This window comes from Periplaneta americana, chromosome 2 (genome assembly GCF_040183065.1).
Source record: "Periplaneta americana isolate PAMFEO1 chromosome 2, P.americana_PAMFEO1_priV1, whole genome shotgun sequence".
NCBI lineage: Eukaryota > Metazoa > Arthropoda > Insecta > Blattodea > Blattidae > Periplaneta > Periplaneta americana.
The window spans coordinates 205,950,363-205,966,345 of record NC_091118.1 but is presented as its reverse complement, the minus strand read 5'-3'; the positions used below and the strand labels follow the sequence as shown (position 1 = coordinate 205,966,345).

Sequence of the window (15,983 nt, the reverse complement as noted above, 5' to 3'; positions counted from 1 at the left end):
TAGATAGATAGATAGATAGATAGATAGATAGATAGATAGATAGATAGATAGATAGATAGATAGATAGATAGATAGATAGATAGATAGATAGATAGATAGATAGATAGATAGATAGATAGATAGATAGATAGATAGATAGATAGATAGATAGATAGATAGATAGATAGATAGATAGATAGATAGATAGATAGATAGATAGATAGATAGATAGATAGATAGATAGATAGATAGATAGATAGATAGATAGATAGATAGATAGATAGATAGATAGATAGATAGATAGATAGATAGATAGATAGATAGATAGATAGATAGATAGATAGATAGATAGATAGATAGATAGATAGATAGATAGATAGATAGATAGATAGATAGATAGATAGATAGATAGATAGATAGATAGATAGATAGATAGATAGATAGATAGATAGATAGATAGATAGATAGATAGATAGATAGATAGATAGATAGATAGATAGATAGATAGATAGATAGATAGATAGATAGATAGATAGATAGATAGATAGATAGATAGATAGATAGATAGATAGATAGATAGATAGATAGATAGATAGATAGATAGATAGATAGATAGATAGATAGATAGATAGATAGATAGATAGATAGATAGATAGATAGATAGATAGATAGATAGATAGATAGATAGATAGATAGATAGATAGATAGATAGATAGATAGATAGATAGATAGATAGATAGATAGATAGATAGATAGATAGATAGATAGATAGATAGATAGATAGATAGATAGATAGATAGATAGATAGATAGATAGATAGATAGATAGATAGATAGATAGATAGATAGATAGATAGATAGATAGATAGATAGATAGATAGATAGATAGATAGATAGATAGATAGATAGATAGATAGATAGATAGATAGATAGATAGATAGATAGATAGATAGATAGATAGATAGATAGATAGATAGATAGATAGATAGATAGATAGATAGATAGATAGATAGATAGATAGATAGATAGATAGATAGATAGATAGATAGATAGATAGATAGATAGATAGATAGATAGATAGATAGATAGATAGATAGATAGATAGATAGATAGATAGATAGATAGATAGATAGATAGATAGATAGATAGATAGATAGATAGATAGATAGATAGATAGATAGATAGATAGATAGATAGATAGATAGATAGATAGATAGATAGATAGATAGATAGATAGATAGATAGATAGATAGATAGATAGATAGATAGATAGATAGATAGATAGATAGATAGATAGATAGATAGATAGATAGATAGATAGATAGATAGATAGATAGATAGATAGATAGATAGATAGATAGATAGATAGATAGATAGATAGATAGATAGATAGATAGATAGATAGATAGATAGATAGATAGATAGATAGATAGATAGATAGATAGATAGATAGATAGATAGATAGATAGATAGATAGATAGATAGATAGATAGATAGATAGATAGATAGATAGATAGATAGATAGATAGATAGATAGATAGATAGATAGATAGATAGATAGATAGATAGATAGATAGATAGATAGATAGATAGATAGATAGATAGATAGATAGATAGATAGATAGATAGATAGATAGATAGATAGATAGATAGATAGATAGATAGATAGATAGATAGATAGATAGATAGATAGATAGATAGATAGATAGATAGATAGATAGATAGATAGATAGATAGATAGATAGATAGATAGATAGATAGATAGATAGATAGATAGATAGATAGATAGATAGATAGATAGATAGATAGATAGATAGATAGATAGATAGATAGATAGATAGATAGATAGATAGATAGATAGATAGATAGATAGATAGATAGATAGATAGATAGATAGATAGATAGATAGATAGATAGATAGATAGATAGATAGATAGATAGATAGATAGATAGATAGATAGATAGATAGATAGATAGATAGATAGATAGATAGATAGATAGATAGATAGATAGATAGATAGATAGATAGATAGATAGATAGATAGATAGATAGATAGATAGATAGATAGATAGATAGATAGATTAGATAGATAGATAGATTAGATAGATAGATTAGATAGATTAGATAAGATTAGATTAGATTAGATTAGATTAGATTAGATTAGATTAGATTAGATTAGATTAGATTAGATTAGTATAGATAGATAGATAGATAGATAGATAGATAGATAGATAGATAGATAGATAGATAGATAGATAGATAGATAGATAGATAGATAGATAGATAGAGAGAGACAGATAGAGAGACAGAGATAGACAGAGAGATAGACAGAGAGATAGATAGAGAGGTAGAGAGATAGAGACAGAGAGATAGAGATAGAGAGAGAGACAGAGAGAGATAGACAGAGAGGTAGATAGAGAGATAGAGAGAGAGAGGGAGAGAGAGAGAGAGAGGATTTTCTTGCTGTGACATTTGACTACATGAAAAATGTATGCTTGCCTAACACCAGTTCAGGATATGTACTACTATCGCCAACTCACCTTCCCAGCTATATCTGTGCACAACATGAAAACTAGTGAAATCTCCTTTTGTGTCTACCATGAGACAGACCAAGAAAAGTCTTAGTGAGGTATGTAATTTTCTCCTGCACACTACTTCGATAACTGTGTCACATCCATTACATTAAAGAACTGTGGTTGTTTCGCGACAGTTGTCAGGGACAAAATAACAACAACACACTAATCAAATTCTTAATGGCAATAAGTGCCCAGAAACATTTCTTCAATATCGTACTTTTCTCCATCAGATATCTGTGCTCTTGTGTTTAAAAGAATTGTTCAAAATAATGTTGATCAACAATTGCAATAAGGTTATTTTATGATTTTGGTATAAATACATTTAGTTAAACATGTTTATGTGTCAGTAACCTAATAATTATGATGGAGAATTGGAGTTAATTTGCAGTCTCCCCAACCCCCCCCCCCCAGTTTTCCCTAGCCGTGGGACTGAAGCCGGATGTTCTATGGCGAGTCCTCGGCATCACTTCATTTCACCCCTTTGATTTGATTACCTGGTTGGGGGTTTTCCGAGGTTTTCCCCAACCAAAAGGCAAATGCCGGGTAATTTTTGGCGAATCCTCGGACCTCACCTCATCATTGTAGAAAATTACTAAATTATAAAACTGTAAAAATTGTAAAATATTGTAAAAATTTGTAAAAATTGTAATTGTAACAGTGTAAAATTTTGACTTGTTCCACATCTTAAAGCTTCATTGCTCATGTAAGATATATGGAATATAATGAATGAATGAATGAATGAATGAATGAATGAATGAATGAATGAGTCCTGAATATAATTAAATTTTTACGACCTGAAGAAGAGTAGGCTACAAAAGTATGAATTTTTATGCTCGACCATGCCGAAATGTAGTAATTATACACCTGGTAGCAGTCCTTTAATGCATGTCATTAAAGTTCAGGTTTTCGATTATTCTCGGATATGCAATCGAAAGACAACGAGGGAAACGTCACGGAGACTGGAAATCCAATACTGTCGCAGAAGGTCTGTTACTATAATAATTAGCGTTAATAGTCAATAATATTCAAATAAATTCAATTTGTCATCTCGTTTTTCAATTCTAAATCAATTTCCAGGTTATATCAGACTAATGTTCATCTTATTCTCTGTGAAGGTCAATGACATTCGGCCTCGGAAAAAATCAATACTTTCGCGTCTGCGCACATCTCACAATTTACGAGGTATTGCACAAGGTCAGTTCCGCTGCTCAGTCATATAAGAATAATATGAATACTTCTGAATAATTTCAAGTTAGAAATATGGTCGAGCATAAAAAGTCGTATGAAACCTGCCTATAATGGTAATTAAGACGCTCGTATTAAAATTATGAAACTCGCTTGCGCTCGTTTCATAAACAAACATACTCGCGTCTTAATTACTATCATTATAGGCTCGTTGCATAATGTACTATTAACACTACAAATTTTTCTCTTACATATAAAAAAAATATATTGTAACAATATATGGTTCAGCGAGGCCAAAAACAGTTTTCTTTAAATTTCTCAAAACTACTTGTAGGGACTTAAGTCGTTTTGCAAATTCAGCATTCAACTGTAGTTTAATTCTCGAAACTTGATGACGTATTCAACATGCCGGTGTAACGCTGATCGCTGATAAATCGTCGAATTATGTGGGATGAAGTTCTTCCATTTCATACCAACTTACTGATCGATTACCATGTTTGTATTACTTACATGACATTATAGTTCCCGCACGCAGAATGCTACAGTAAAACAAGCCCTGAAAGGATTGGTCTGTTATACAGGGACATCATTTTATTTTTACTTCAATTTTTTATTGTACCTGAGTTTTTGAATGTTCTTCACTCCCACCCCTTCTACTAATGAAGTTCAACCGTCCTCCACACAGATCCATGACCGCATCTACAGTCATAGTAGCCTTACGGTCATAGTAAACAGTGCGTTCCAAAATATGTTCGCCTTTTCCAGTGATGAAAGGGCTTTAAATATTGCATCATTTTCCATTTGCCTATGTCGCATCCCGGTTTGCCCCACCTGTTTCTATTCGCCTCTGTGTAAATGCTGTGGCTGGGCTGTCTTAGCTCTTTTCTGAGAACATTAATTTCTGTTAGGAATTGGACGTCTAAGTAATATTATACAAGTGTTTAAAATAACTTAAAAAAGGGCCTCGTTAAGTAATTAACTGTCACGTGATTTCCCCCCCCTTTCTACGACCCTGCGACAAAACCACTTGAACGGACAGTAGATAGCATGTCTGAGTAATTTCATCTTTTCGGATCGGGCAGAAGTGAAGATTGAATTTACAGTACGTAAGGTACTCTTTTATAGAGTAGGTATAGAATTATTTCAACATGAGTTACTAGTACGAAGGACGAAACTGGTAATAATTGGAATTAGATACAATAGTCTATTGTGCGATAATATGAAGATTAGAACTGAAGCCTGTATCGAAATGAACGGCCACGATTTTAAAAAATGTGTTTAAATGTCCATATTATGATTATTTTTCAATTTAACTTCATTCTCTATATTGTACGCTAATGTGCTCTAGACAGTATAACATACACTGCATAATGAATACGTCCGCATGGACAGCTCAGTTCGTGAGTAAAACACTCATTGTTAATACTGTACTGTATTTTGATTAAACAAAAACCTAATGAAAATTATCAAACTCAAAATCGCGATATTTTCTAGTTTACGTAAATGGATGAACTAATTTTCTTCCCTCCTGTACCTAGTAAAGTGATTTGTTTGTATATTACGCCAGTATCATCGAACTCCAGCCGTGGAAGGGGGTAGCAAACGGTGTTTCCGGTTCTTAATTGTTGATCCAAAGGTACAGCCAGGTTAATATTGGAAATGTTAGTAAAAATAAAATGATGTCCCTGTAGAAGTTTACCTCGCACACATTTATTGTATTTATTAGATTCTTACAGCAGCTTTGTGAAATTAAAACCGTGCGTGCTCTAAGCTACGAGCTTTGTAACACGGCATACGTTTGGCTTGCCATGACACGGAGCAGTTATTGTTATTATTTTTTTTCTTACGGAAGTTCCATAGCTCTGTCATCTAATATTAATGTCACATTAAGGCAGACCATACTGTATATAGGCTACTGCTACTGAAAAGTGAGACGCTTCAGTTACATAACTGTGTCGATAATATAATGTCTAATAATTCTATTGATACCATTAGTTTATGTACGATGGAAAACGATAGATTTCATGATGAAGGATGAATAAAACAGAGAAAAATTTTCTCCGGCATAGGGACTCGAACTCGTGTTTTCAGCACATTTACTGTGCGAATATTATGAAGTACAGGGACATCATTTTATTTCTACTAACATTTTTAATGTTAACCTGGCTATACCTTTGAATTAACGGATCGAGAACCGGAACACCAATTGCTACCCCCTTCCACGACTGGAGTTCGATGATACTGGAGTAAAATACAAACAAATCACTTTACTGGGTACGGGAGGGAAGAAAAGTATTTCATCCATTTACGTAAACTAGGAAATATCGCAATTTTGAGTTTGATAATTTTCATTAGGTTTTTGTTTAATCAAAATACAGTACAGTATTAACAAAGAGTGTTTTTACTCACGAACGGAGTTATCCATGCGGACGTATTCATTATGCAGTGTATATTATACTGTTACAACACATTAGCTACAATATAGAGAATGAAGTTAAATTGAAAAATAATCATAATAGGGACATTTAAACACATTTTTGAAAATGGTGGCCGTTTATTTCGATACAGGCTTCAGTTCTTTTGTGTATATTATCGCACAATAGACTATTGTATCTAATTCCAATTATTACCAGTTTCGTCCTTCGTACTAGTAACTCATGTTGAAATAATTCTATACCTACTCTATAAAAGAGTACCTTACGTACTATAAATTCAATCTTCACTTCTGCCCGACCCGCACAGATAAAATTATTTAGACAAGCTATCTATTGTCCGTCCAAGTGGTTATGTCGCAGGATCGTAGAAAGGGGGAAAATCACGTGACAGTTGATTACTCAACAAGGCCATTTTATATAAGTTATTTTGAACAATTATATAATATTAAGTAGATGTCCAATTCCTAACAGAAATTAATGTTCTCAGAAAAGAGCTAAGATAGCCCAGCCGCTAGCTCTTACAGAGGGGCGAGCAGAAGCAAGTGGGGAAAATCGGGATGCGACGTAGGCAAACGGATGACAGTACCTGTGCGAAAACATGATTCAATATTGAAAGTTCTTTCGTCACTGCAAAACGCGAACATATTTCTGAAACAGACTACACTCACTAACTCACTGCGATCTTGGTTCTGTGTGCAGGACAGTTGGAATGTCATTAGTAGAAGGGGTGGAAGTGAAGTACATTAAAAAAAACTCAGGTATAATAAAAATTGAAGTAAAAATAAATTGATGTCCCTGTAAAATATGAGACCTAAGTAGTAAAAATCGCCGTTAGGAGTGTAACTGCACTAGATTTTCGTGTTTTCCAACAAACCAGATTTTTTTATAAAGTGCAGCTTGATTCTAGGCGACTCTTATCGACTATTTCCTTTATTTGTTAAGTCTGATATTAGAGCCTTCGTACACACTTTTGAGTACTTTTATTAAGCGTAATAATATACTTCGCTTATCTAAAATCTACCACCTTTCCCTTACTATTGACCTTGTTAATAATAATAATAATAATAATAATAATAATAATAATAATAATAATAATAATAATAAAATAACAATAACAGTAATAATATAATAATAATACTATTTTTTGCAACTACTAAATCTACATAGACCAAATAGAAAACACAGGACGAAATTAAAATACAGGAGGCAGTTAATAAAAAAATTACAAGTTGGAGGGATTTTCTGTGATTTATCCAAAGCATTTGACTGTATAAATCATAAAATGCTGCTAGATAAATTAGATTATTATGGAATTAAAGCTGTTGCACATCGATGGTTTCAATCATATCTCATAGATAGGAAACAGAAAGTTGAAATCAATACAACTATGAAATCTGTATCGACATGGGGAACTATCAATAATGGAATTCCTCAAGGATCAATATTAGGTCCCCTACTTTTTCTAGTGTTTATAAATGATCTTTCCCCCGTAATAAAAGATGTAGGTCATCCTATATTATTTGCAGATGACACAAGTATAGTAATTACAGCCAATAACTCCAACACATTCCAATTTTCAACAGAGGAAATTCTCTTCAAAATATGTGACTGGTTCTCAGTCAATAAATTGGTATTAAATTTTAACAAAACTAACATAATTCAATTTAAATCCTGTGCAAATTCAACCTCGTAAACTTCTAGCGCAATAATTAACAACAGATCCCTATTAGAAACAACGACAACCAAATTTCTTGGCTTAAAAATTGATAATGTGTTAAATTGGAAAAATCATATTAAAGAAATTACCCCCAAACTAAATTCAGCTTGTTTTGCTATTAGATCTATGCAAAAGATAGTAAATATCAATACCTTAAAAACAATATACTTTGCATACTTCCACTCGGTAATGAGTTTTGGAATAATATTCTGGGGAAATTCCACAGATAGTAACAGTATATTTCTATTACAGAAAAGAGTAATTAGAATTATAGTAGGTGCCAAATCTAGGGAATCTTGTAGGGCTATTTTAAAAAAAAACTACAAATAATGCCCATGGCTTGTCAGTACATCTTTTCATTAATAGTCTTCCTCATATGTAATCGTGAAAACTTTGTAACTAATTCAACAGTTCATAGCATAAATACACGTCAAAGAAATGACTTTCATACTCCATCGGCAAGTCTATCGTGCTATCAAAAAGGAGTGCGTTATATGGCAGTAAACATTTTTAATAGCCTCCCTATCGATATAAAAAATGAAACTCAAAACATAAGATTATTTAGGACCAAATTAAAGAAGTACCTAATTTCTCACGCCTTCTATTCTGTAGGTGAATTCATGACATTCAATAACGCTTCATGAAATTGATAATAAAACTATGTGTTGTACTAGTAGACTATATTGTAAATCTCGTCTGTATATATTTCATCTAGACTGTGACTATAAATTAAGACTTTATAATAGTATTAAGTTTTTTGACTTGTTCCATATTCTAACTGTAAAGCAATGTATGAATACCATGGAATGTTAATGAATACAATACAAAAACTACTGAGCCATTTATAACCGAACCCACACTTTGTGAAGTCGAAATTGCGATAGAAAATCTGAAAAAGTACAAGTCTCCAGGTATCGATCAAATTCAAGCAGAATTAATATAAGAGGGTGGAAGCTCATTATACAGGAAATTTATAAACTTGTACTTGCTATTTGGGAAAAGGAAATTGTACCAGAACAATGGAAGGAGTCCATAATTGTACCTATTTTAAGAAGGGGGAGAAGACTACGAGTAATTGTAGTAACTTTCGAGGAATATCACTTTTGTTGACGTCGTACAAAATTCTGTCCACTGTTCTTTTGAGAAGATTAACTCCATACGTAGATGAAATGATTGGGGATTATCAGTGTGGTTTTAGGGGTAATAGATCGACTATTGATCAGATTTTTTGTATTCGACAGATATTAGATAAAAATGGGAGTATAAGAGTACAGTACATCAGTTATTCATAGATTTGAAAAAGGCATATGATTCGGTTAAGAGAGAAGTATTATATAATATTCTTATTGAATTTGGTATTCCCAAGAAACTAGTTCGATTAATTAAAATGTGTCCCAGTCAAACGTACATCAGAGTCCGTATAGGTCAGTTTCTATCTGATGCTTTTCCAATTCACTGCGGGCTAAAGCAGGGAGATGCACTATCACCTTTACTTTTTAACTTTGCTCTAGAATATGCCATTAGGAAAGTCCAGGATAACAGAGGAGCGAATGATGTGAATATGTTAGGAGAAAATCCACGAACGATGAGGGAAAACACCGAAATTTTACTTGAAGCAAGTTTGGAAGTGAACCCCGAAAAGACTGAGCATATGATTATGTCTCGTGGGCAGAATATTGTATGAAATGGAAATATAAAAATTGGAGGTTTATTCTTCGAAGAAGTGAAAAATTCAAATATCTTGGAGCAACAGTAACAAATATAAATGACACTCGGGAGGAAATTAAACGCAGAATAAATATGGGAAATGCCTGTTATTATTCGGTTGAGAAGCTCTTATCATCCAGTCTGTTCTCAAAAAATCTGAAAGTTAGAATTTATAAAACAGTTATATTGCCGGTTGTTCTGTATGCGTGTGAAACTTGGACTCTCACTTTGAGAGAGGAACAGAGATTAAGGGTGCTTAGGAATATATTTGGAGCTAAGAGAGATGAAGTTACAGGAGAATGGAGAAAGTTACACAACACAGAACTGCACGCATTGTATTCTTCACCTGACATAATTATGAACATTAAATCCAGACGTTTGAGATGGGCAGAGCATGTAGCACGTATGGGCGAATCCAGAAATGCATATACAGTGTTAATTGGGAGACCGGAGGGAAAAAGACCTTTAGGGAGGCCGAGACGTAGATGGGAAGATAATATTAAAATGGAACTAAGGGAGGTGGGATATGATGATAGAGAATGGATTAATTTTGCTCAGGATAGGGACCAATGGCGGGCTTATGTGAGGGCGGCAATGAACCTTCGGGTTCCTTAAAATCCAGTAAGTAAGTAATAATGACAGTAGTAATAATACATTGTTTTATTTAAAGTTTTAAATTTTTGTTGGTCCGGATATTGAGGAAACTGGACACTTCAGAACTGTTAGATAAGAAATTTTGAGCACTTGATCCTAAAATGTAGCTGGAGTGACATTCATCTGATCCCGACTACACTTGAACAAGCATCTGGAGCACGATAATGCAGAAAGGTTCGTTCGCGTTTAACTTGAGGACCGGAGACTTCTGCCTGGACATCGCCGTGGTCATGTCCCTTTAACTAGATCGTTCCGACTCGAAGGGGTGGCACACCCTCATCTGTTCAATTATTACGGACGGTTTCATCCCCAACCCTTATCAAGGTTGCCATCTGCACGGTGTACACAGTTTACGCCCTTGGCGGAACGGGTAGTGGAGGAGCTAATGATCACGCGTTGCGGGATTGCGGAGATCAGGGGGCGGGTTACGTTACTATGGAGCTAGTTCGCAGTCCGCACTTATCGTTTACTTTGAGAGCCAAAACAGTACGCAGGATATTACACATAATACTAGAGGCAAGGACTAATTATCACTCAAATTAATGTGTAGCTTAATAATAATAATAATAATAATAATAATAATAATAATAATAATAATAATAATAATAATAATAATATTATTATTATTATTATTATTATTATTATTATTATTATTATTATTACATTCTTTTGTCTAAATTAGATAATATAGGACTATCGGTAAGCTACGTAAGCTGGTTTCAAAATTACTTACATGATAGACAATCTAGTGTAGGAATTTCGAATACTCTCTCTGATCAATTTAATATTATTTGTGGTGTGCCCCAGGGCTCAACTTTATGACCTCTTCTATTTTTAATCTTCATTGACGACATTTGCAAAATAATAAGTTCTGACTATCTATTATTCGCTGATGATCTTAAAATTTTTCGAAAAATCAATAGTGTTGCTGACTGTCAATTTCTTCAGGATGACATTAATTCAATTACCAGTTGGTCAGTTAATAACGGGATGATGATTAATGAATCCGAAACTTACGTAATATCATTTTCACGGAAAACCTCTACATTAAAATATAACTATCATCTAAAAAATGTATTAATTAAAAGAAAAGATTGTACTAGAGACCTCGGTATATTAATTCACAATAAATTATATTTTCACAACCACATTGATTATATTTATAACCATGCAATATGAATGTTAGGAATAATTCGGTCAATTACTTATTCTTTTTCAATACCTGACTCTCTTTTAATACTATACTATACATCAGTGAGATCGAAACTCGAATATGCATCTGTAGTTTGGAACTCTATTACTAGTTCTGATTCGGCAAAACTGGAAAATATTCAAAGGAAATTTATTTCATTATGTTCTTGCCGATTCCTGCCTAATAACTCTGGGTATAACTATGATAAAAAATGCAAGCACTTTAAATGTCGAAGCCTATATGCCAGACGTCATGATCTCGATTACTTATTCTTATGTAAGGTCCTTAAAGGTGACATTAATTGTCAATCTTTCTTAAACAGTGTCAGCCTTCGTATTCCTATGAAGGACATGAGACATCACAAACTCTTCTATACTAGAAATTCCAAATCTTCCTCGCCGGTCTCCAGATGTATTAAACATGCTAACTTACATGTAGGCGATTTCGATCCATTCAATGTATAGGAGTATTAGAATATGGCAACGTCTTTGCTAATATTATTTGCATAATCCTTATACATAATTTGGTAGTACGAATCAACTGCTTTCCCTAATAATTTATAGTTTTAATTCTTGTAAATGAATTTTATTGTAATCTATGTTCCTTATTTTGTTGTTAACTCAAGTATTTAATTTGTACCATAGTTGTTCATTTCAATGCATTAATTGTATCACTGTGCTGGACTTCTATTGGCCAATGGCTGTTGTCCAGCACATAAATATCAATAATAATAATAATAATAATAATAATAATAATAATAATAATAATAATAATTATTATTATTATTATTATTATTATTATTACTATTATTATTACTATTACTATTATTATTATTATTATTAGTATTACTATTATTATGATTATTATTATTATTATTATTATTATTATTATTATTATTATTATTATTAGTATTATTATTAGTATTACTATTATTATGATTACTATTATTATTATTAGTATTATTACTATTATCAGGGAACGGATTTATATGGACTAAAAATATATGAAATATGTAAATATATATGTAGTTATTTTTACCAAAATATGGAATTAAATATGGATTTTTACCAAAATATGGAATTAAATATGGACTTAAAATTATAAAAAAATGACTATGTACGTTAAATATTGGTACATTTTAATCAAACTAAACAAAAAATATAATGGACGTACCTTATCTTCCAATGTAGTTTCAACAAAACACAATTTTTATTGTCTGTTACCATAACAATAGGTTACAAACATTTCTTTCAAGTGCTGAAAAGTGAATCTTCTTCTATTGTCTCTGAGGATAGATTTATACTGACTAAAAGAGCGTTCGACGTCACAAGAAGTAACTGGTACATAATTCAATTTCACAATGTCTGCTGGGGATAAGTCCAAGTTAATCTTCACTGTTGATTCACCACTCATCACAGCAACAACCTTTTGTAGTTCTTCATATCCAGGGTTTTTTGAAAGTACAGTGTCCACCTTAGCTCTTACTGCATCTGCAACTTTACCTCTACCACGATTCAGTTGTTCCACAGTACTATTTATAATTTCAAAACTTTCAGATAGTGAAAGGTGCCTATTTTGGAGACTTTTGAGCGTTTTATGATGCATGAAAATGTATGCTGAATGTGAGCTAAGTCATTCTTCACACTTATGTCACAGGTAACTGTTTTCGCAGTATCAATTGAGACTGCATCTTCAGAGTCCAATGCAAGGAGAACATTGTTAATAGAGTCTATATGTTCGGCATAATATTCAACTGCTTCTAGCCATGTACCCCATCTAGTTAAAATTGGCTTTGGTGGCAATGGAATTTCAGGGTACATTTCTTTCAACACGTTAACTCTACTGGGAGCTTTGAGAAATACTTTTTTCACTGATGAAATCAACAAATCTACTTTAGGGAAATTGTCTCTGACCACTTCTGCCACACGATGAAATGCATGCGCCACACAAGTAAAATGAGTCAATTTAGGATATACAACAGATAATGCTTGTCCAGCTTTGACCATATAAGGGGCAGCATCGCTAATAAAGAATAACACATTATCGTACATAATACCCTTTGGCCACAGGATACCCATAGCTTCGTTGAACAGTTTAACTATAGTTTTGTTATTGCACTTTTCTAGAACATCACAATGTAAAAGAATTCGTTCAGAATATTGTTCACTTAACAAACTGATAACTACATTACCAACAAGTCTACCTTCTTTGTCGGGAGTCTCATCAATGGAAACCCAAATTGAACTATCTTTAATTTCATCTCTTATCTTCTGTATTGTCTCATCGTAGATGGATGGAGCATACGTCTTCCTAAGTGTTGACTCATCCGGGATTGTATGTTGAGTATATTTTTCAAGGAATTCCCTGAAGACCTTATTCTTTAGTTTGTAGAGAGGAATATCAGCAGAGATGAGAGAACGGCACAGGTCGATGTTAAACTCAGATCTTACATTCGATGTTGTTGGTTGTGTTAAAAACAATTGTCTCTGCTTGGAATTTAGTTGTTTGTTGGCCTGATGTTTACTAGTTGTAATGTGTTGTTGCACCAGGAACTTTTGTGTAGATGATACTGCACACTGACACAAATTACAAAATAATAATTTATTGTCAGTTGATAAACCATCTTCTTTAAATTCTGAAATGTAACTTGTTAGTTTTGATTTTAAATTGACTGAATGACGTACTTTTGGCATATTTACCGTCTTTATAGTATGATTTACAAAACTGAACCTATGTGTACTCTGACTGGCATTTAACTGTTGAGCTGCACAACTGAAGTCTGTTAAAAATTTTAAATTAAATTAATACAGTTTTGTAACTTACTTTCCCATTGTTGATAGGACTGCTAATTTTCAAATAACTCTGATGTTAAAGGGATTACTGAACATGTGTTTAAATCTCTATTGTTGAAATGTATTTTTAAAAGTTAATGGAATTTTGTTTTGTTTTATTGTTAAACCTAATATAATATGGACTGTTTTATATGAAATATGGAAAATATATGGAAATTAACGAAAATATGTACTAAACTCTAAAATATGGAAAAATATGGAAAATAAAAGTAGGATTTTTCAACCCTACACATTGTGAAACATAAAGATAATGCAAAATATAAATTATATTAGCTTTATAAGTAAATATGTATTTACATATAAATCCTTTCCCTGACTATTATTATTACTATTATTATTACTATTATTATTATTATTATTATTACTATTATTATTATTATTATTACTATTACTATTATTGTTATTAAAATTATTATTATTAGTATTATTATTATTACTACTACTATTATTATTAGTATTATTATTACCATTATTATTATCATTATTATTATCATTATTATCATCATCATTATTATCGTTATTATCATTATTATCATCATCATTATTATCATTATTATTATCATCATTATTATCATTATTATCATTATAATTATTATTATTGTTATTATTATTATTATTAATCGTGAGAACTGAGCTTGCTAAATAGCTAGTGTTGTACCAAATCGTTCTATCGCAACCATTTAGCTTAAGAAATTAGAAATATAGTTCAGTGTTATCGAGGGATAGTAATCGTCATATTCCTCGAAATCTTTCTTCTTTCCGTCCATTTCCTATAAGCTTTGAAAGGTTATCAAACTGTGAAAAAAAAAAGTTTAGTGCATTAATTGTTTTTGCTGATTTTACATCTCCCGTTGTGAATCTTCACAATGTAATTCATATCTGGTTAGGGTTCTGTCTTTGGATTTCTGACTTTCTGTTGCGTTGTACCAGTCATTTTTGAAGAGAAACTTTCCACTTTCTTTTCTTGTTCTTGGTTTTTGAATGTACTTCAAACATATCAGATTTAAATAATTTCAAGGAAAAATTGTTCCGGGACCGGGTATCGATCCCGGGACCCTTCGCTTAGCGCGCGAACGCTCTACCGACTGAGCTACCCCAGGAACTAAACACGACACCATCACAATTTTTCCTTTATATCCACACAACTCACATGAGCTGACAAGACGCCAGAACTCAACTATGAGTGCACACAAATGCTGTGCGACAATTTTTCCTTGAAATTATTCAAACCTGCTTTACTGGGAGCTACCACCTGAAAGCCAGATATGCATATCAGATTTATGTTACAAATTTCTGTTAATTTCATTCTTATGTAGCTACACTGCCTACCAATTAGTTTACACAATTCCCAGCGTAGTTTACTGAGCTAAGATTATAAAAATCACCATTTTGACACGTTTATTTACATTCTACTTTATTTCTGCACGGTAACACAGTCATTATTTTATTACAATTTCAGTTGCATATTCATTCATTCATTTAGTGTTCGCCCAAGGGCAGGTCTTTCACTGCAAACCCAGCTTTCTCCAGTCTTTCCTATTTTCTGCCTTCCTCTTTCTTTCCTCATATAATCCATATATCTTAATGTCGTATATCTTCTGATATCTTCTTCTGCCCCAAACTCTTCTCCCGTTCACCATTCCTTCCAGTGCATCCTTCACTAGGCAGTTTCTTCTCAGCCAGTGA

At 32.2% G+C, this 15,983-nt stretch overlaps 1 non-coding gene across 1 annotated transcript; it reads right to left on the bottom strand.

Moving 5' to 3' along the window:
* Nucleotides 1-15,324: 15,324 nt before the first annotated feature.
* Nucleotides 15,325-15,398, bottom strand: TRNAS-GCU (transfer RNA serine (anticodon GCU)). The gene has a single exon. It is a non-coding gene; the product is annotated as a tRNA-Ser (tRNA).
* Nucleotides 15,399-15,983: the final 585 nt, after the last annotated feature.